At 43.6% G+C, this 17,639-nt stretch overlaps 1 protein-coding gene across 1 annotated transcript in view; it reads left to right on the top strand.

Moving 5' to 3' along the window:
* Positions 1-228: 228 nt before the first annotated feature.
* The window catches only part of dse (dermatan sulfate epimerase), a 101,025-nt gene continuing 83,614 nt past the window's right edge, over positions 229-17,639 (top strand). The window contains exon 1 of the mRNA XM_078212675.1: positions 229-399. The gene's annotated coding sequence lies outside the window, so the exon portion shown is untranslated. The remainder of the gene's footprint in view (positions 400-17,639) is intronic.

Raw genomic sequence — 17,639 nt, 5'->3', positions numbered from 1 at the left:
CCTCACTCTCCAATACTCTTTCCCTCAGTCCCCTTTATTGTCTTCCCTCTCCCTCATTTCTCCTTACTCTTCTCCTTCATTCGCATTTACTTTCTTCTCTCACACTCTTGCTTCTCCTTGCTCTTCTCCCTCCCTCACTTTGCTAACTTTCCTCCTCACTCCCTTCCAGCCACTCATCTGTTAGTGCTGACGTTGCTGTTTCCCTCCTCCTCCTCCTCTCGGTTTGTCACTGAGAGCTGTGGTGGGCTCCCGCTCTCAGCATCAGCTGAGAATGCACCGTCTTGGGGAATAGCAGCGCCTTTCTCTCCGCCTTACCTCCCGATCCCACCTCCCCCTGGGAGACAAAACACAACCGGACACCACCTCGCATCCATCGGGATCCACGGCGGAAAATAAAAGGTAACAGGGATTTCAGAGAGAGAGAGAGAGCGAGGGGAGGGAAAGAAAACAGCCAGTTGAGAATGTTGTGCATGTTCTCCTTGTGTAGTTGTAGTTGGAGAGTGAAGGGAATGGGGATGTACTGTCCCGGGACCTCTCGGGGACTGACCCCCGGGGAGGGTGCCTGGTGTTAACTGGCTGAACCTTGCTGCAAAATCTCCCAGGTCCGCACTCCTGGGCTGGCTCACAAAGTGTTAAATGGAGTTTAAAGCCAATCAGTTAGTTAGAAATCCCAGGCTAATGATGGGGGGGGGGGGGGGTGAGGAGCAGACAGGGCTGTTTTGTTACTCACTCCCACCCGGATACTTTATGCCCTTTAAGAAGAACCCCGGCGGCTGCTGCTTGCCCCAGGGAGAGGCTGCCAGGGATTTAGTGCTGATTGCCGAGGTCTGATTTTAACTCTCCCACAATTGCAGAAGGATTTTTCTGCGCCCTATCCATTCATGTAGTTGGGGAGCCAGCAGGAGCGGTCATTGAGAAAGCAGCAGCCCCCCAGAGAGGTGGAAGTCTGGCCAAAGGGGCAGGTTGTGCCCCTCATGCTTTCCACCCAGTGCCAGGGACGGAAAGGGGGAATGTGGTGGACTTTCATAGAAACTTGAAGCCGCAAACAAATCAAACCTCGTTTGTTTCCCTTTTGGATTGAGTTACTATAAACTGACAAAAGTGCTCAGTAGGCTTTGATGAAATATTTTTCTTAACTCTTTAATCGCTAGTTTACATTCACTCAGTGGTGTTATTATTGTACTCTACTGAAGGAATAGCTGGAATGAGAACATGTGGCAGTGACAGCCCCTTATTAAAGACAGCTTTCTCCAAACGAACACAAAACGTACATAGAGTTATCGAAATTTACATTACAGAAGGTGGCCATTTAGCCCATCGGGTTTATGCTGGTAGCAACTCTATATATTGTGTTATCATGAGGCTTGGTAGCACAAAGAAAGGCATGTTAGAATCATCTGGCAAATCACAGTGAACCAAGTCAATGTAAATGCTACTGTGTTTTAATATTCAAAGTTTTTTTATAGGAGATCCTTTACAATTACTAATACATTCCCAGATTCCTTTTCTTCTCAATTCCTTGAATATATTGTCACCTCACTTTTGTGTAACTTGAATCCTTTCAATGTGGTTTTCAACCCTGTTGCGGTAAAGAAATGGCTGTTTTTCTTTTTTTTCCATTTTATCCATCTCTTTGTAAAAGTTAAGTATCCAAGAATGTTTAATTCCCAGCCTTGTTCACTCCTTAATGGCTATTGGCTCAAAACTATTTCTATCAGTGTTATTAATTCATCTTTTTAAATTTTGATGATAGGGTGTGAATGTCATTGACAAGACTAGCATTTGTTGGCAATCCTTAATTAAGAAGGGTGTGGAGACCCGTCATCCTGAACCACTACAATGCATGTTGTGGAGGTACATTAAGAATGGAGTTCTAGGATTTTGACCCAGTGACAGTGAAGGAATGGAGATATAGTTCCAAGTCAGGATAGGAGCGGAATTTGCAGGTGGTGGTGTCCCCATGGATCTGCTATCCTTGTCCATCTAAGTGGTAAAGATCGAGGGTTCAGAAGAAGCCACAGTGAATTGCTACAGTGCATCTTGCAGATGGTGCATACTGCTGTCACTGTGCAATAATGCTGGAGGGAGTGAATGTTTAAGATGGTGATGGGGTTTTCATCTAGGATGGTAATGAGCTTCTTGAATGTTGTTAAAGCTGCACTCATCCAGGAAAATGGAAAGTATTCTATATCTTGTCGATGGTGGACAAGCTTTAAGGAGTAAAGAGGTGAGTTATTCCCGGCAGAATTCTCATCCCCTTATCTACTCTTGAAGCCACAGAGTTTATTTGGATGGTCCAATTTAATTTTCAATAAATGGTAACTCCCAGGATGTTGTTGATGAGGAAATTCAGCAAAGGTACTGTCATTATGGTTATTGCCTGGCATGAATGTTACTTGCCCCTTGGTGGCCCAAACCTGAGTGTTGCCCAGGCCTTGCTGCATATGGACATGGGCTGCTTCAGTATCTGCAGAATAGCGAATGATACTGAGCATTGTGCAGCCAAAGAACAGTACAGCACAGGAACAGGCCCTTCGGCCCAATGAGTCTGTGCTGACACAGATACCTCTCTAATCTAGTATTTTCTTGCCTCTACATGGTGCACATACCTCTATTCCCTGTCTATTCATGCATCTATCCAGATGCCTCTTGGACGGTGTTATAGAATCTGCTTCCACCACCTCCTGTGTGTTCCAGGCATTCACCACCCTCTGTGTGAAAAACTTGCTCCTCACATCGCTTTTAAACTTTCCCCCTCTCACTTTCAACCTATGCCCCTCCAAGGAATTGACCCTTCGACCCTGGGAAAAAGACTCTGACTATCCACACTATCCAAGCTTGTCATAATCTTGTAAACCTCTATCAGGTCCCCCCTCATCCTTCAACGCTCCAATGAAAACAATCCAAGTTTGTTCAACCTTTCTTCATAATCCATATCCTCCAAACCAGGCAACATCCTGGTAAATCTCTTCTGCACCCTCTCCAATGCATCAACATCCTTCCGGTAGTGTGGCGACCAAAATTATACACAATACTCCAAATGTGACCTAACTGAAGTCTTATACAGTTACAATGTAATTTTCCAATTCCTATACTCAACGCCCAGACCGATGAAGGCCAGCGTGCCTTCTTGACCACCTTGTCCACCTTCAGGGAACTGTGGATTTACACGCCTAGATCCCTCTGAATGCTAATATTTCTAAGGGCTCTACCATTTACTGTATACTTCTGCAGTAAACCTTCCCAATTGCATCACCTCACATTTGTCTGGAAAATATATTGTGCAATCACTGACGAATATTCTCAATTTTAATGCAGGGAAGGTTAATGATGAAGCAGCTGAAGATAGTTAGGCTCAAACTTTACCCAGAGGAACACTTACAGTCACATTTTGGGACAGGAATAATTGGTCTCCAACAACCACAACTTTCTTTGTGTTAGGTCTAATTTCAGTCAGCAGAGTATTTTCGCCATGATTTGCATTGACTTCAGGTTTGCTCAGGTACCTTGATGTCAAGGTCAGGCCACTCTCACCTCACCTAATCTATTTTGTTGTGAATGCTTTGCATATTCCGATATGCTACCTTTAACTTTAAATTTGTTTTATTTTTCTCTGATGTCATCTGAGTCTCTAATGTCCTATTACCTTTGCTGAACTCACAGTCCATTCCTGCCAGACAGCTTATTTTTACAAGATTGCTACTCTGCTTTCCATTTTTCTTTCTGCTTTTAAGTGTACGTTTTCCTGCATCCTCTCACATCGACCCATGCAGCAATATTTTAAAATCCTATCCACCACGTTAGTTATTGCAATTACTAAGACCTTTATTTCAGCCTGGTTTTTGTGTTGCCCGTCTCATCAGAACATCTTCCCCTTTCCCCAGTATTGTTGCCAGCGACCCCTATATCAAAGTGGATTTGGTTTTTTGCAATATTTAGTTGGAGGGAAATTCTGCTCATAGACAAACAGTGTATCAAATCAGGTAGTGGAGGGAGTGAGGGAAGTGGCGGTGAGATAGAGCAGGGTGTCATCAGCATACATATGGGAGTTGTTATCAGGCTTTTGGACAATTTTGCCGAGTAGCAGCATGTAGATGTGAAATAGGAGGGAGAAAGGGTAGATTCTTGGAGAAACTAGATATTATGGTGCAGGAGTGGGAAGAGAAACTATCATTGTTGATGTTCTGATTGAGTGATAGATAGGAATGGAACCAAGTGTCAACAATCCCACCCAACTAGATGTTGGAGGAACGGCATTGTGGGTGGATGATTTGTTCAGCTTATCAAAGGCTGCAGAAAGAGCGAAAAGGATGAGGAGGGGTCGTTAACCATGATCACAGTCACGAAGGATTTAGTTTGTGACTTTGATAAGCACCGTTTCAATGCTATGGCAGGGATGGAAACATGACCGAACAATTCAGGCATAGAGTTGCGCAAAAGATGGGCAGAGATTTGGCAACATTACAGAAGATTCCAGGGATGATGCTGAGCTGAAATTTGATGATACCAGGAATGGATCTCTCTTATCCCCAGTTGATGACTGCTGCAGTTTCAAGTAATTTGATACTCAAGTTCCGTGGAGAGAGAATGACTAATGTTGTGATTACTAATCACAAATGTAGTAAAACTACAATGTTGTAGTATTAGCAATTTGTCAAACTGAAGAAAAGTATATAATGGTAAATTAGTGTTTGATTCTTTTTGGATGAAAAGCCTTTATTTGAGATGCTTTTTTCTTTATTCTATCATGGGCTGTGGTGTAAGTTTTAGGTATTATTTGGACTTGCATTCTAATTGCGTTCATTTGAGACTTTAACCATACAGGCAACAGGATACAGTTTGGTGAAGTAATTCTGGAAACCATTAATAAGTTGTAGATTGATACTTATCAAAAACAGGGTGGCACTCTATTGGTATACTACGGCTCTTCTAGTTTAGCCATGGGTGTAGGTTCACACTTGGTTTCTGTTCTCTCTTTGTGACTTCTGCTTCACTGTGGACAGCTGGACCTTGCTGTGCAACTTGCTCAGCGAAAGCTACTGCTTATTAACTCATTCCAAGCCGCAACCCACAACATGATCAATGATGAAGGACATGGACAGAGTGGATAAGGAGCAGCTGTTCCCCTTAGTTGAAGGGTCAGTCATGAGGGGATATAGGTTCAAGGTGCAGGGCAGGAGGTTTAGGGGGGATGTGAGGATGATGGGGGGGACCAGAGGGTGGTGACGGCCTGGAATGCGCTGCCTGGGAGGGTGGTAGAAGTGGGTTGCCTCACATACATTAAAAAAAGTATCTGGATGAGCAGTTAGCACATCATAACGTTCAGAGCTTTGGAATTAGGTGGGAGTTCAGGTGTTTCTAATGTGTCAGTGCAGACTCGATAGGCCAAATGGCCTCTTCTGTGCTGTATGATTCTATGTTATTGATTCCAATTAGCCTAAATGAGGTGAGGCTATTTCTTAATTGGCTTAAAGGGTGCATGATCAGTTTCCAAAGGTGATGTTCATCTATTGATTTCATTCCTTTTGTTCCCTGACTGCTCCTCTAAGCTGTCAATTGCTCATGGGACCACCCCTATCATTCAAATTTATTTCTGTTACTTCTGAGACTTCTTGTTATGACCTTCCTTGCCCATTTGTTCAGGATGGGGGAAAAATGCTGTCATGCCCTTGCGATTGATATTTTGAGCTCATTGTCTTGAACTTTATTTAATTGGTATTATTAAATCCGAGCCTTACTAATGACCCCCATGTCTTGCACAGCTCATTTAAAGGTCGATGTTACTTCTCTCTGTGGTTATTTGGGATGAGTTACTTTACTTTTAAAACAAAGGATAGAGTGCTAAAGTTGCTTATCACCTTAAAACTAATAAATAAGCTTACACAGTAGGTAATGCAGTGTATAGATAGAGCAGAATTTTACCAAAGTTTGTCAGTGCAAGGCTCTGGTAGCAGTAGCACACAAAGTCAATCAGCCTTTTTTTCCTCTACTGACCACACAGAACCTCTGCTGTCTGTGCTATTCATCGGTTTATAGGGAAGCCTGTAACTTGATCTCAAAATGGTTTCCTCTGCCTTCTTCCCCAGGACAATGTGAAATACATTAACCTTGTATTCAGGTAAAAGTGCTAATTGGCTTTTCTAGAGCTCTTTTATCTTAGATATAAACAGACCATTTGCAGCACAACTATTTCCAACCCGGTATCTCCAACATTTTTTTTGGAACTTTGGGAGACTTGGTCTACTCATTGCAAAGCCAGAGACTGCTGCCATTGTCTGAAAAGACTGAAAGCTGGCATGTATGTCTCCAGTTACACAGCCGAGTTTTTGGGCCAGATTTTGTGGCACGTTGTGCACAAAAGATCTGGCGACATGGTTTACGGCGTCAACTCTGGCGAGGCTGGCCCCAGAGAGATTGGAGCACAGTCGTTAATAGGTGCCCCAATCAGCATTGAAAATGACCACTTACACCCCCCCTCCCCAATCAAGGTCCCCACACCACAAGCATCAGGGTGAGTCCCCCACCACCATGGAGGTATCGAGGGCTATTCACACCTCCCGTCCCACCACCAGCATCGGGGCACCGCCTCCCCCATCACCGGCATCAACTCTCCCCGTCAACACATAAGGGAACCCCCTCTCCCCATGGTGTTCCCTAGAGGACCTACCTTCAATGCTATCGCTAGCATAGATTGGCACTGTACCATGGCACAGTGCCAACCTATGCCAGAGGAGTGCCAGGGCACTGGCTGGACATGTCACTTTCCCCCTGGGGACTATACTTACCTTGCACCCCTCAACTGATTCCTGTTTTCATATATCTGTTGTAAACCTTGCCAATGTATGAATATTCAGTGAGGGGGGCATATTGTGGCTGGAAAGTTCTTTCATAAGAATTAAATTTATTTAAGTATAGGGAATGAGGTTCCTGCTCTTCATTACATTACTGGTAAGGGGTGCAGAAAATTGGGAAGTTACATCTCGCCGTCGAATATCTAGTTTCCTGACTCTTGCGGGATTTTGTGCCCATGTTGCCATCTGTGCTGATAGTGAACAAACCCCCCCCCCCCCGTGCCCATGTTGCCATCTGTGCTGATAGTGAACAAACCCCCCCCCCCCCGCCCCTCCCATAGAATATAAACGAGAATGGTTCTGATGTCTGCTTTTATTTGAGATAAGTCAGCATGCAATGTCTGGGAATGAATTCATCAGTCCTGATGTTGAATTGATTTATATCAGTATGTCCTGTAGAACCTCATTAAAACGGATGCTTATCAATGTGTTTTTGTCGAGAGAACTGCTTTGCCAAAGCATGTTTTTGTTATATCTGTCAGTAGTTAGTGTAAGTCAATTAAAAATACTGAATAGCTTTGCAAAATTTACAAAGTTACAGCAATTACATAAAGTTGACATAAAATACATATAAAATCAATGCTTGAAAGTGATTGGTGTGCTAAATCTAACACGATACATTGAACTAACACATATTAAAATTTAAAAGGACTATAGAGTTACAGAAGCTAATTACAGAGCTTAATTCTAAACTTACAAAATCAAAGATGGTTACATACTGTGATAGAAAGTGACTTTCCCTAAACATCACAAGTTAACCTGCATTAATTTAACGCTCAAGGCTTTAACACTTCCTTTTTTGCATAATCGTTCTTTGAAGTTAGGAGAATGTGGCTGATAATTTTAATTGCTAGCGAGGTGGATTGTTCCACACCAGCAATTGTTCAACCTTGATGTTTTGCATCACTGGCTGAAGGGCTATATGTTTTTCCTCCTTTGTCAATTGATTGACGCTAAGACCAAGTCATGTGATGAGTTAATGTCCCAGAATTCAGTATAATACCATATTGGGCTTTGATTATTTCATTAAACTACAAACTAATTGTAAATAATTTCCTGCAGTGGGCATGCTGACAAAACCATCACCAATTGCCCATTCCTAATTGCACTTTAACTGAGTGGCTTGTTGGGCCAGAATCAACCACATTGCTGTGGGTTCGGAGTCACATGTAGGGCATACCAGGTAAGGATAGCAGATTTCTTTCCCTAAAAGAGCATTTTTTTTTTGTTACAGATTTAAAAATATTTTATTCCTTTCTCAGAGTCCCAAAGCCAATGCGTAGAGTAGACGGAGCAAGCCCCTAATCCATCTCCTTTCTTGCTCCAAAAAACAATTCAAATTGAACCCAATTCATGGTTCCCATGCAAGGGGATACGAGATCCAACCTGACAGGAATAGGCATTGCACCTGATCCCACACTTGATTCTACGCTTGATATTAGCCAAACGGGAGGCGATGGCTGAGTGGTATTATCACTAGTTTATTAATCCAGAAACTCAGCTGGTATTCTGGGGACACGGGTTCGAATCCAGCCACAGCAGATGATGGAATTTTAATTCAACACAAAATATCTGGAATTAAGAATCTACTGATGACCATGAAACCATTCTCAATTGTCGGAAAAACCCATCTGGTTCAATAGAGAGTCATAGAGTCAGAGCAATGCTGCACAGAAACAGGCCTTCGACTGAAATGGTCCATGCCGATCATGGTGCCCTCCCAACTAGTCTCAATTGCACATGTTTGGCACATATCCCTCTAATCCTTTCCTATCCCTGTACTTATCCAAATGCTTTTTAAATGTTGCTATTGAACCTACCTCAACCACCTTCTCTGGTAGCTCATTCCATATACGCACCACTCCTTGTGTGACTAAGTTGCCCCTCAGGTCCCTTTTAAATCTTTCCCCTCTCACCTTAAACCTATGCCCTCTAGGATTCTATTCCCCTACCCTGGGAAAAATATTGTGGGGCCCTGTTGCTCGCCGCAGAAGCCTGTGGACGGGGCTTAATGCACCCGAAGCCTGCAGAGGGAGGTAGTGCGCATGTGCATGAGCAGTAGCAGGGTCTGACAGAAAAGAGAGAGCTATTGGGCCCCTGCTAGTGCAGGCAGCCTGAAACCGCTCCCTCCCCCCCCCCACTCTCTGAAATCACAGGGGCCCACGGCCTGAGATTCAGCCCCCGCCGCTCAGACTGATCACAAACCTCTTCCCTCCCCCGCTGATCACGGCCCTGCTGCCCTCCCCCCTCCCCCCCCACCGATCGCTGCAGAATGGCAGTGGGCCCCTCCCCCATTAGCCCCACCCCTGGCACTGCCCGGTGGGCATTATGCAGGTGCTGGACTGGCATTTCCCAGGTGCCAGGGTGGCACTGCCAGTCTGGCACTGCCAAAGGGGCACCCCCTCTTGTCCTTGGCCTCCCCGGAGGGGGGCCTCAATGGCCTCCGGTTCCACCGGTACGACCAAGTCAACTGCTCCCTGTTCATGGGGAGCATGTCTATTCCTCGCCGGCTGAGAACCTTTCCCGATGAGGTCATAAAGGAAACTGGGCTCAGACGATTGAGCACCGGGCTCGGTAAGCAGATGTTAAACAACATTTAAATAAATTTGAATACAATAACCCGCCTCTCACCCATTTCCAGCAAGAGGCTGACCGCGCCGGAAATCCAGCGCTCGTAAAATGGCGCCCCGGTCACGAAAACCAGCACTAATCACTTTATGCCCCACTTTACCACCGTGTCATGCCTGAAAATGGGCGCAACGCGATAGTAAAATCGCTCCCTATGTGTGTTCATCCTATCTATACCCCTTATGATTTTGTAGACCTCAATAAGATCATCCTCATTCTCCCATGTTCCAAGGAATAAAGCCCTAGCCCGGGCAACCGCTCCCTATAACTCTTGCCTACTAGTCCTGACAACATCCTCATAAATCTTCTTTGCATTCTTTCCAGTTTATCAATGTCTTTCCTATAATAGGGTGACCTAAACTGTACACAATACTCCAAGTGCGGCCTCACCAATGTAACATAATGTCCCAAGCCTTTTTCACCACTCTGTCTACCTGTGATGCCACTTTCAATGAACCATGTCCTTGTACTCCTAGGTCCCTCTGTTCCTCAACACTCCCCAGGGTCCTACCATTCACTGTATTAGCCCTACCCTGGTCTGACTTTCCAAAATGCAATACCTCGCACTTATCTGTATTGAAATCCATTTGCCAATCCTCGGCCCACTTCTCTAACTGACCAAGATCCCCTTTAATTTTTTATAACATTCTTCGCTATCAGCGGTACCTCCTAATTTAGTATAATCCGCAAACTTACTAACCGTGCCTTGGCCATGCTAAATTCTCCCTCATTGTACCCGAACAGGCGCCAGAGTGTGGCGACTAGGGGATTTTCACAGTAACTTCATTGCAGTGTTAATGTAAGCCTACTTGTGATTAATAAATAAACTTTACTTTATGCCTTGTACATTCACATCCAAATCATTTATATAAATAACGAATAACAAGACTCCCAATACTGACTCCTGAGGCACACACCAGTCACAGGCCAACAGTCTGAGAAACAGCCTTCGACCATCACCCTTTGCTTCCTATCATCGAGCCAATTACAAATCCAATTTGCTAGCTCATGTGACCTAACCTTCCAGACTAGCCTGCCATGTGGGACCTTATCAAAGGCCTTACTGAAGTCCATATAAACAACATTACTGCCGTACTCTCATCCATCCTCTTGGTTACCTCATCGAAAAACTCTAAAAGATTCATCAGACATGATTTCCCATGCACAAATCTGTGCTGACTATCTCTAATCAGACCTTGACTCTCCAAATGTTGGTAGATCCTGTCCCTCCAATAACTTACCCACCACTGATGTCAGGGTTGCCGGCCTGTAATTCCCTGGCTTGTCTTTGCTACCTTTCTTAAACAATGGAACAGCATTAGCCACCCTTCAGTCTTCCAGAACGTCGCCAGTGGAAAGAGATGAAGCAAATATCTCTGCAAGAGCCTCTGCAATTTCTTCTCCAGCCTCCCACAAGAGCCAAGATGCACTAGATCAGACCCAGGGGATTTATCCACCTTAATGCGCTTTCAGGCTACAGATACCTCCTCCTTAGTAATATGCATGTCCAAGACACCACTTGTTTCCCTTATTTCTTTAGCACCCATGATGTTCTCCACAGTAAACACTGAGGAGAAATATTCATTAAATTCACCAATGCCCTTGAGGGAAGGAAATCCTCCATCCTTGCCTTGTCTGGCCTACATGTGACTCCAGATCCACAGCAATGTGGGTGACTCTCAACTGCCCTCTGAAATAGCCTAGTAAGCCACTTAGTTCAAGGGCACCTAGGGATGGGCAAAAAATGATGGCCAGCCAGCAACGCCCATATGTCGTGAATGAATTTAAAAAAGGCCGAGAAGCAGTGAAACAAATTCACCAATTGCCATTGTTGCATTTGAGCCCATGTCTCTAGGCCCTTTGGATTACCCATCCAGTGATATCGCCATTACACCAAAGAGCATTAGTGAGCCAGGTTGGGGTTTTACACCAATCAACAATAGTTGTCATGACCTTTACTGGGACCAGCTTTGAATTCCAAATGCATTAATTGAATTTAAATTCCACCACTGCTGTGTTGGGATTTGAAACTATTTCCTTCTGACTGGGCTTTAGGAATGCTAGACCAGTGAAATTACAACTACACCACTATTGACACCAGAAGCCTGAGAAAGTATCAGTTAAAAATCATGCATTGCTTGTAAAACAGGAGTCAGTTTTGTTCAATTTTTGGAAGCTTTTATAACATCCTAAAAGAGTGGTGGCTACTGTTTTAAATTAAACAGGAAACATGCAAAATTGGAATTCAGAATCTAACTTGTATCAAACCAAAAACGAACTAGATTTGATTTTTACTACTGTAACATTTAGTTTTAGGAGGTTGGGAGCTGAAAATATTTAAATTAAAAGATAGTTGGGCGGGTATACTATCATTTCAAAGATCTGCTAGCATTCTGCAAATGACTTTATCACCCTTCGATCTTCGTTTTCAGACAGGTTTTCAGCACTCAACTTGAACAAAATTAATCAAACATTTTGGAGAGTTAAGTTGCAAAAAAGCCCGAAGAATGTTAAAATGAATCATAGCTCTTTGTGCTTGTTTCATTTGGAATAAAAGATGATGAGGCTAACCGCCGTTTAGAGATGCAGTTACTGTGGCAACATGATCAGCTGCTGCTCCAAAACTGTGTGCCCAACATGTTGGTGTTCCAGCAAATTCTAAGGCTTTCAGCAACATATTAGATGCTACTGAATGTTAACATCTGAGGATAATAAATTCTCCATTTAGCTCAGTGGTTCCCCCAGCAATTTATGCTGGAGTTCATTTGAGTGCGGGACTTATCAGTGGAACTGTCGTTCATTTTCAGAAATTTGGTTACCTGAAAATAAAGTGAAAACTAATTTTAACGAGTGAAATCTATCGAGGATGAGTTTTAAATTTAAACAGGAGTCCTCGTGGAAATATTCCCTAAAAAAGAGAATAGCACTTTCAGGAGAGATAGAGGGAGAAAACTCTCAGAAGGGGAAGCAAGGGAAATATTGTTTAAAAAGTACAGTCATGTACAATTGAAAATAATAAATGCTGATCGATAATGTAATCATTGCACTTCTAATTTCTTTAATTCAGTTTCTGGCATTAACACCACCCCTATTCTAATTATTTACATGCATAAAAATTCTCATTAACCATCTTGTGTTATAATATTAATTATTCAACCTCTCTCAGTGGTGCTTGTGTATGTTGATTTTTAATTTGCATCTTCTTGTGAGCATTTTTAAGAAAAGAAATGTTGTTGCTTTTGGTAAATTGGAGAGTACGTTGCTTCATAAAACAAGCTCTCGAAGGTCTGACAGAAACCACCTCTTCTGTTCCCAGCAGAGCCGGAGATTCCTGCAACAAAACTGTTTCCCTCTCTCTCGCTTCTGGCCTCATGACAAGATTTCCCCCGCAAAAGACCTCTTGAACCCTCTTTTCTCAGCAACTATCAAACTCTTCGCCAATGTCCATTTCTTTTCTAAGGTCCTTGGAACATGTCACTGCATTGCAAATCCATGCCTATCTCTCCCAAACCTCTCTGTTTGAATCTCCTTAATTAGATTTCCTTCTCACCTCCCACCAACCAAAGTTACAGACAACATTTTCTGTGATTGTCCCTTCTGATCCTCCTTGACGTTTCTCCCTTCTTTGAAATGGGCAACCACACCGTTATCTTTCACCACCTCTTGTTTGTTACCCGGTTCAGCAGAACTACCATCACTTGGTTCCACTTTTAAATATTTGATCAGATCCAGAGCCTTCCCAAGTAATAGCATCTCCTCCAAACTTCACACCAGCACGTACAGAATTGACCTGATGGCACAGTGGTACAGTGGTTAGCACTGCTGCCTCACAGCACCAGGGACCCGGGTTCAATTCCAGCCTCGGGTGACTGTCTATGTAGAGTCGGCACATTCTTTCTGAGTCTGCGTGGGTTTCCTCCGGGTGCTCCGGTTTCCTCCCACACTCCAAAGATGTGCGGATTAGGTGGATTGGCCATGGTAATTTTCCCCTTAGTGTCAGGGAGATTAGCAGGGTAAATATGTGGGGTTACGAAGATAGGACTTGGGTGGGATTGTTGTCGGTGCAGGCTCGATGGGCCGAATGGCCTCCTTCTGCACTGTAGAGATTCTATGATTCCATGACCCCTAATTTCTTTCAGTACAACATTGGGAAGATTGGATATTACTTTGTAGCTTGTCAAAACGTGTGCAAGATGAGAAAGTTGGATTGGAGACATTTTTGTTGTGGAACAGAGTTTTAACAAATGAGATATGACGCAACATGAAACCAATAAGCTGTTTGATATTCTCCAGTGCTGGGAAAGCAGTATTGTAAGTTTTGTGGTAATAGCTTGAGGCTTCGAAGGCACTTACCTTGTTTTGAGTGGGATCCACCCTCTTTTGTGCTCACTTTCACCTCTAGAAATGTTTTGTTCACATTCTCAGTACTTGCTACAATGGACTATGATTACCTGTCTATAGAACACTACAGCAGTGACTCCATCATTATGGTAATTGTAGTTTTCAGGATATGTAACCAGACCAACTGAGGAGCTCTGATGTCAATGCCAGAGTGTGTTTCAAATTGCCATACCATTTTTTTTCGTGGATTAAAGTTTAAAGTTATTTAAAACAAAAATACTTTGTACCCATTTTAGTTTGTGAGTGTCTCTACACCCCTGCTCTGTGGCACAGGGCATCCATTAACTCTCACTGCCCACCATTTGGGCATGTGATGAAGCTATTAATATTTTTGCTGCAGGTGATGATTGTTCATTTTGCTCTGTGGATTTTTTAATATTCAGCGTGTCGAGACATGAAAAGGAACTGTGCTTCAGGAAGGTGTGGTTAAAAAGAAACGTCCAAGTGCCACAAATCTTTCCCACAGGGTTCAGCGTGAATCATTTTCTGCTGGAGAAGGATGAATGGCAATCCTCCTCCTTATTTACAATTTGCTTCATGGCCTGACCTTCCCTCCGCTCTTGCCCTCGACAACAATCCAAAACATTTTAAAAGCATCTAGAGAAGAGTTTGGGTGGCTCGGTTGGCTAGGTGGCTAGCATATGGTTCAGGATAACGTCAACCGGGTGTGTTCAGTTCCTGTTCTAACTGATGCAGACTGTGAGACCTGCTTCCTCACCCCCGTTAGAAAGGCAAAGGAAAGTCACTACTGACAAAAACTGCACAGCGACACAGCTCAGAATGAAGCATCAGCAGACTGCCTTCAGGCAGAGTATGAAAGGAGACTGTTTAACATCGGTAGGAGGAAAAGTAATGGAACTGCGACTGAAGGAAAACAAATCTAGAAACCAAAAAAATAATAATAGTCAACGTGGATTTAAAAAGGGAAAAGACATCTTGCTTGACCAATCTTGTTGAATTCTTTGAAGAGGTAACAGAGAAAGTCCTTTGAAAGCATTTTCCAAACACATGACCTCTACCCCCTAGAAGGGCAAGGGCAGCAGATGCATGCGAACACCACCACCTGCAAGTTCCCCTCAAAGCCAACAACCATCCTGACTTGGAACATTTAATACTTGACTGTTCCTGTCATAATCCTGGTACTTCCTCCCTAACAGCACTGTGGGTGCACCTATTCAACATGGGCTGCAGTGGTTCAAGAAGGCAGCTCACCAAAATCTTAAGGGCAATAAATGCTGGCCTAGCCAGCGAAGCCAACATCCTGTGAAATAATAAAAAAACAAGTATAAGCTAGTCGATGTAATACATCTAGATTTCCAAAGGACTGTTAATAAGGTGCCAAAAAACAGACTAATGAATAAAGTCAGAGCATGCAGAAGTTGGGATTGAATGTTTAGCTAAGTGACGAGCTGGAGTGGCAGCAGAGATAGAGGGTGGGATCTCGAGTCCACTTTGTCTATGGGAATGATGGTGAGGGCTCAAAATGCGGAGAGTTTAGAAAAGCGTGATTCTTGTCGGCAAGATCACGTTTTCCGTTTTTGAACGAACCTCGCCGGCAGAATGGTGTGGAACACTGCTGCCCCATCCTCTTCTGTAGTGAATTGGCACTGACCAGAACTTCCAATGCATCCCAGGTGGTTGGTGCCCTTGATGGAAGGCCTTCTACTGGAGAGGGCATAGAGTGCGTCCCGCTTTTCCTCTACTCCATCAAGAAGTCTGGTCAGGGCTTCCTCTGTGCAATGTGGTGTGGGCTTCCTGGCAGCCATCCCCTGCAATCACTGTGGAACAAGTGATGCAGAGCCATTTATATGATTGGTGTGATTAAGTGTAGCTGTGGTGGGTGTATCAGAGGGAGGCCACCATGGGCATGATGTTATTCTCATGGCCTTGAGAAGTTTTGACAAATTAATTTCAACACTGTATTTTGGCAAGAAAAGTAAGGAGGTCACACACTGCTTGCATTTTAAAATTATTTTATGGGACGTGGGCATTATTAGGTGGGACAGCATTTATTGCCCATCCCTAATTGCCCTTGGCAGGGCAGTTAAGAGGCAATCACATTACTGTGGATTTGGAGTCGCAGGTAGGTAATTTGAACCCAGGTCACCAGAGCTTCTGGATCACTAGTCCTGTGACAATACCACTAGGCCACTGCCTCCCCACATAACAGGAAGTAGAGGAGAAAGGGATCTGGAGCTAGAAATCCATAAATCACAATGAAAGTAGTGACACGGATTAATAAGAGCATAAAAAGCAAACTAAATGATATGATTTATTTTTGAAGGGATAAAGTTGAAAAGCACAATTTTATCACACTTTGAGTATAATGTACAATTGTAGTCACTATATTATAAAAAAGATACAGAGGCACTGGAGAGGGTGCTAAAAAGATCAACACGTTTGATACCAGAAATATCAGCTTACGCCTATCATGAAAGGAGGGGTAAAGAGGCTGTGAGATGACTTAATAGAATTCTTTAAGAATATTTTGATAGAGTGCAAGGAGAGAATGTTTCCTCTTGTGAGAAACAGCAGATTTCCATAAAATAATCACGGAGAAATCCAACAGCGAATTCAGTAGAAACCTCTTTACCCGGAGAGTGAAGAGTAATTCAGTGTCCTTTTTTGCCCTTGATTTCCTGCCTCCTTTTCATCCCTCACAAACTCCACCCTCCCTCCCCCCACACCCCCAACTCCTTCCAACCCCCCCCCCCCCCCCCCACACCCCCAACTCCTTCCAACCCATCTTTCTTGTCTGTCACTAGATGCCTCACAACTACAGTCAGCCTAACCTTGGTGGAGGCAAAGCTTTTAGAAATAATAATCCGGGACAAAATTAACAGTCACTTGGAAGAAAATGGATTAATTAAGGAAAGACAGCATAGATTTTTTTTAAAGATAAATCATGTTTAACCAATTTGACTGAGATGTTCAATGATGTAACAGAAGAGGGTAATGCAGTTGATATCGTGTACGTGGACTTTCCAAAGGGTGTTTGAAACGTTCCATGTGACAGGCTCAGTACAAGAGTAACCACTGGTTCAGACACTTGGTGTATGTGCTTGGCTGAGGAGCCAAGGGTGCAAAGCTACCATCCGTGGCATTATGACTGAACGCCTCTAAGTCAGAATGCTGCCTGAGCAGTTGAAGCCCATGAATCAAATGGGATGGCAGTGTCATGGGTCAAAAAATTACTGAGGTGAGTGACAGGAAACAGAGAATAGTGGTGAATGGTGTTTTTTTGGACTGCAGGAAGATATGTAGTGGGGCTCCCAGGAGTTGGTATTGGGACCACTGTGTTTCATGATCCATATTAATGAACTAGACTTGTATGTGACAAGGATAGTGATAGACTTCAAGAGGACGTAGACAAGCTAGTGGAATGAATGGATCCGTGGCAGGTGAAATTTAATGCAAAGAAGTCTGAAGTGAAAAACTTTGGTAGGAGGAACAAGGATGGGCAATTTAAATTAAAGGATACAATTCCAAAGGGATGTGCGGGAGCAGAGAGACTTGGGGATTTATGTACTCTATTCTTTGAAAGTGGCAGGGAAGGTTGAGAAAGTGATTAAGAAGGAATACAGGATCCTGGATTTTATAAATAGTGATACAAAAGCAAGAATGCTATGTTGACACTGGTTCAGCCTCACCTTGAAGTATTGTGTCCAATCCTGGCCAGTGCACACCTGGAAGCATGTGAAAGCATTGGAGAGGCTGCAGAAAAGCTTTGTGAGAAAGATTCCAAGGATGACAGACTTC

This window comes from Mustelus asterias, chromosome 5, assembly GCF_964213995.1.
Source record: "Mustelus asterias chromosome 5, sMusAst1.hap1.1, whole genome shotgun sequence".
NCBI classification, from domain to species: domain Eukaryota; kingdom Metazoa; phylum Chordata; class Chondrichthyes; order Carcharhiniformes; family Triakidae; genus Mustelus; species Mustelus asterias.
Note: the sequence above shows the minus strand (reverse complement) of the source record. Positions and strands in the feature narration are given on the sequence as shown.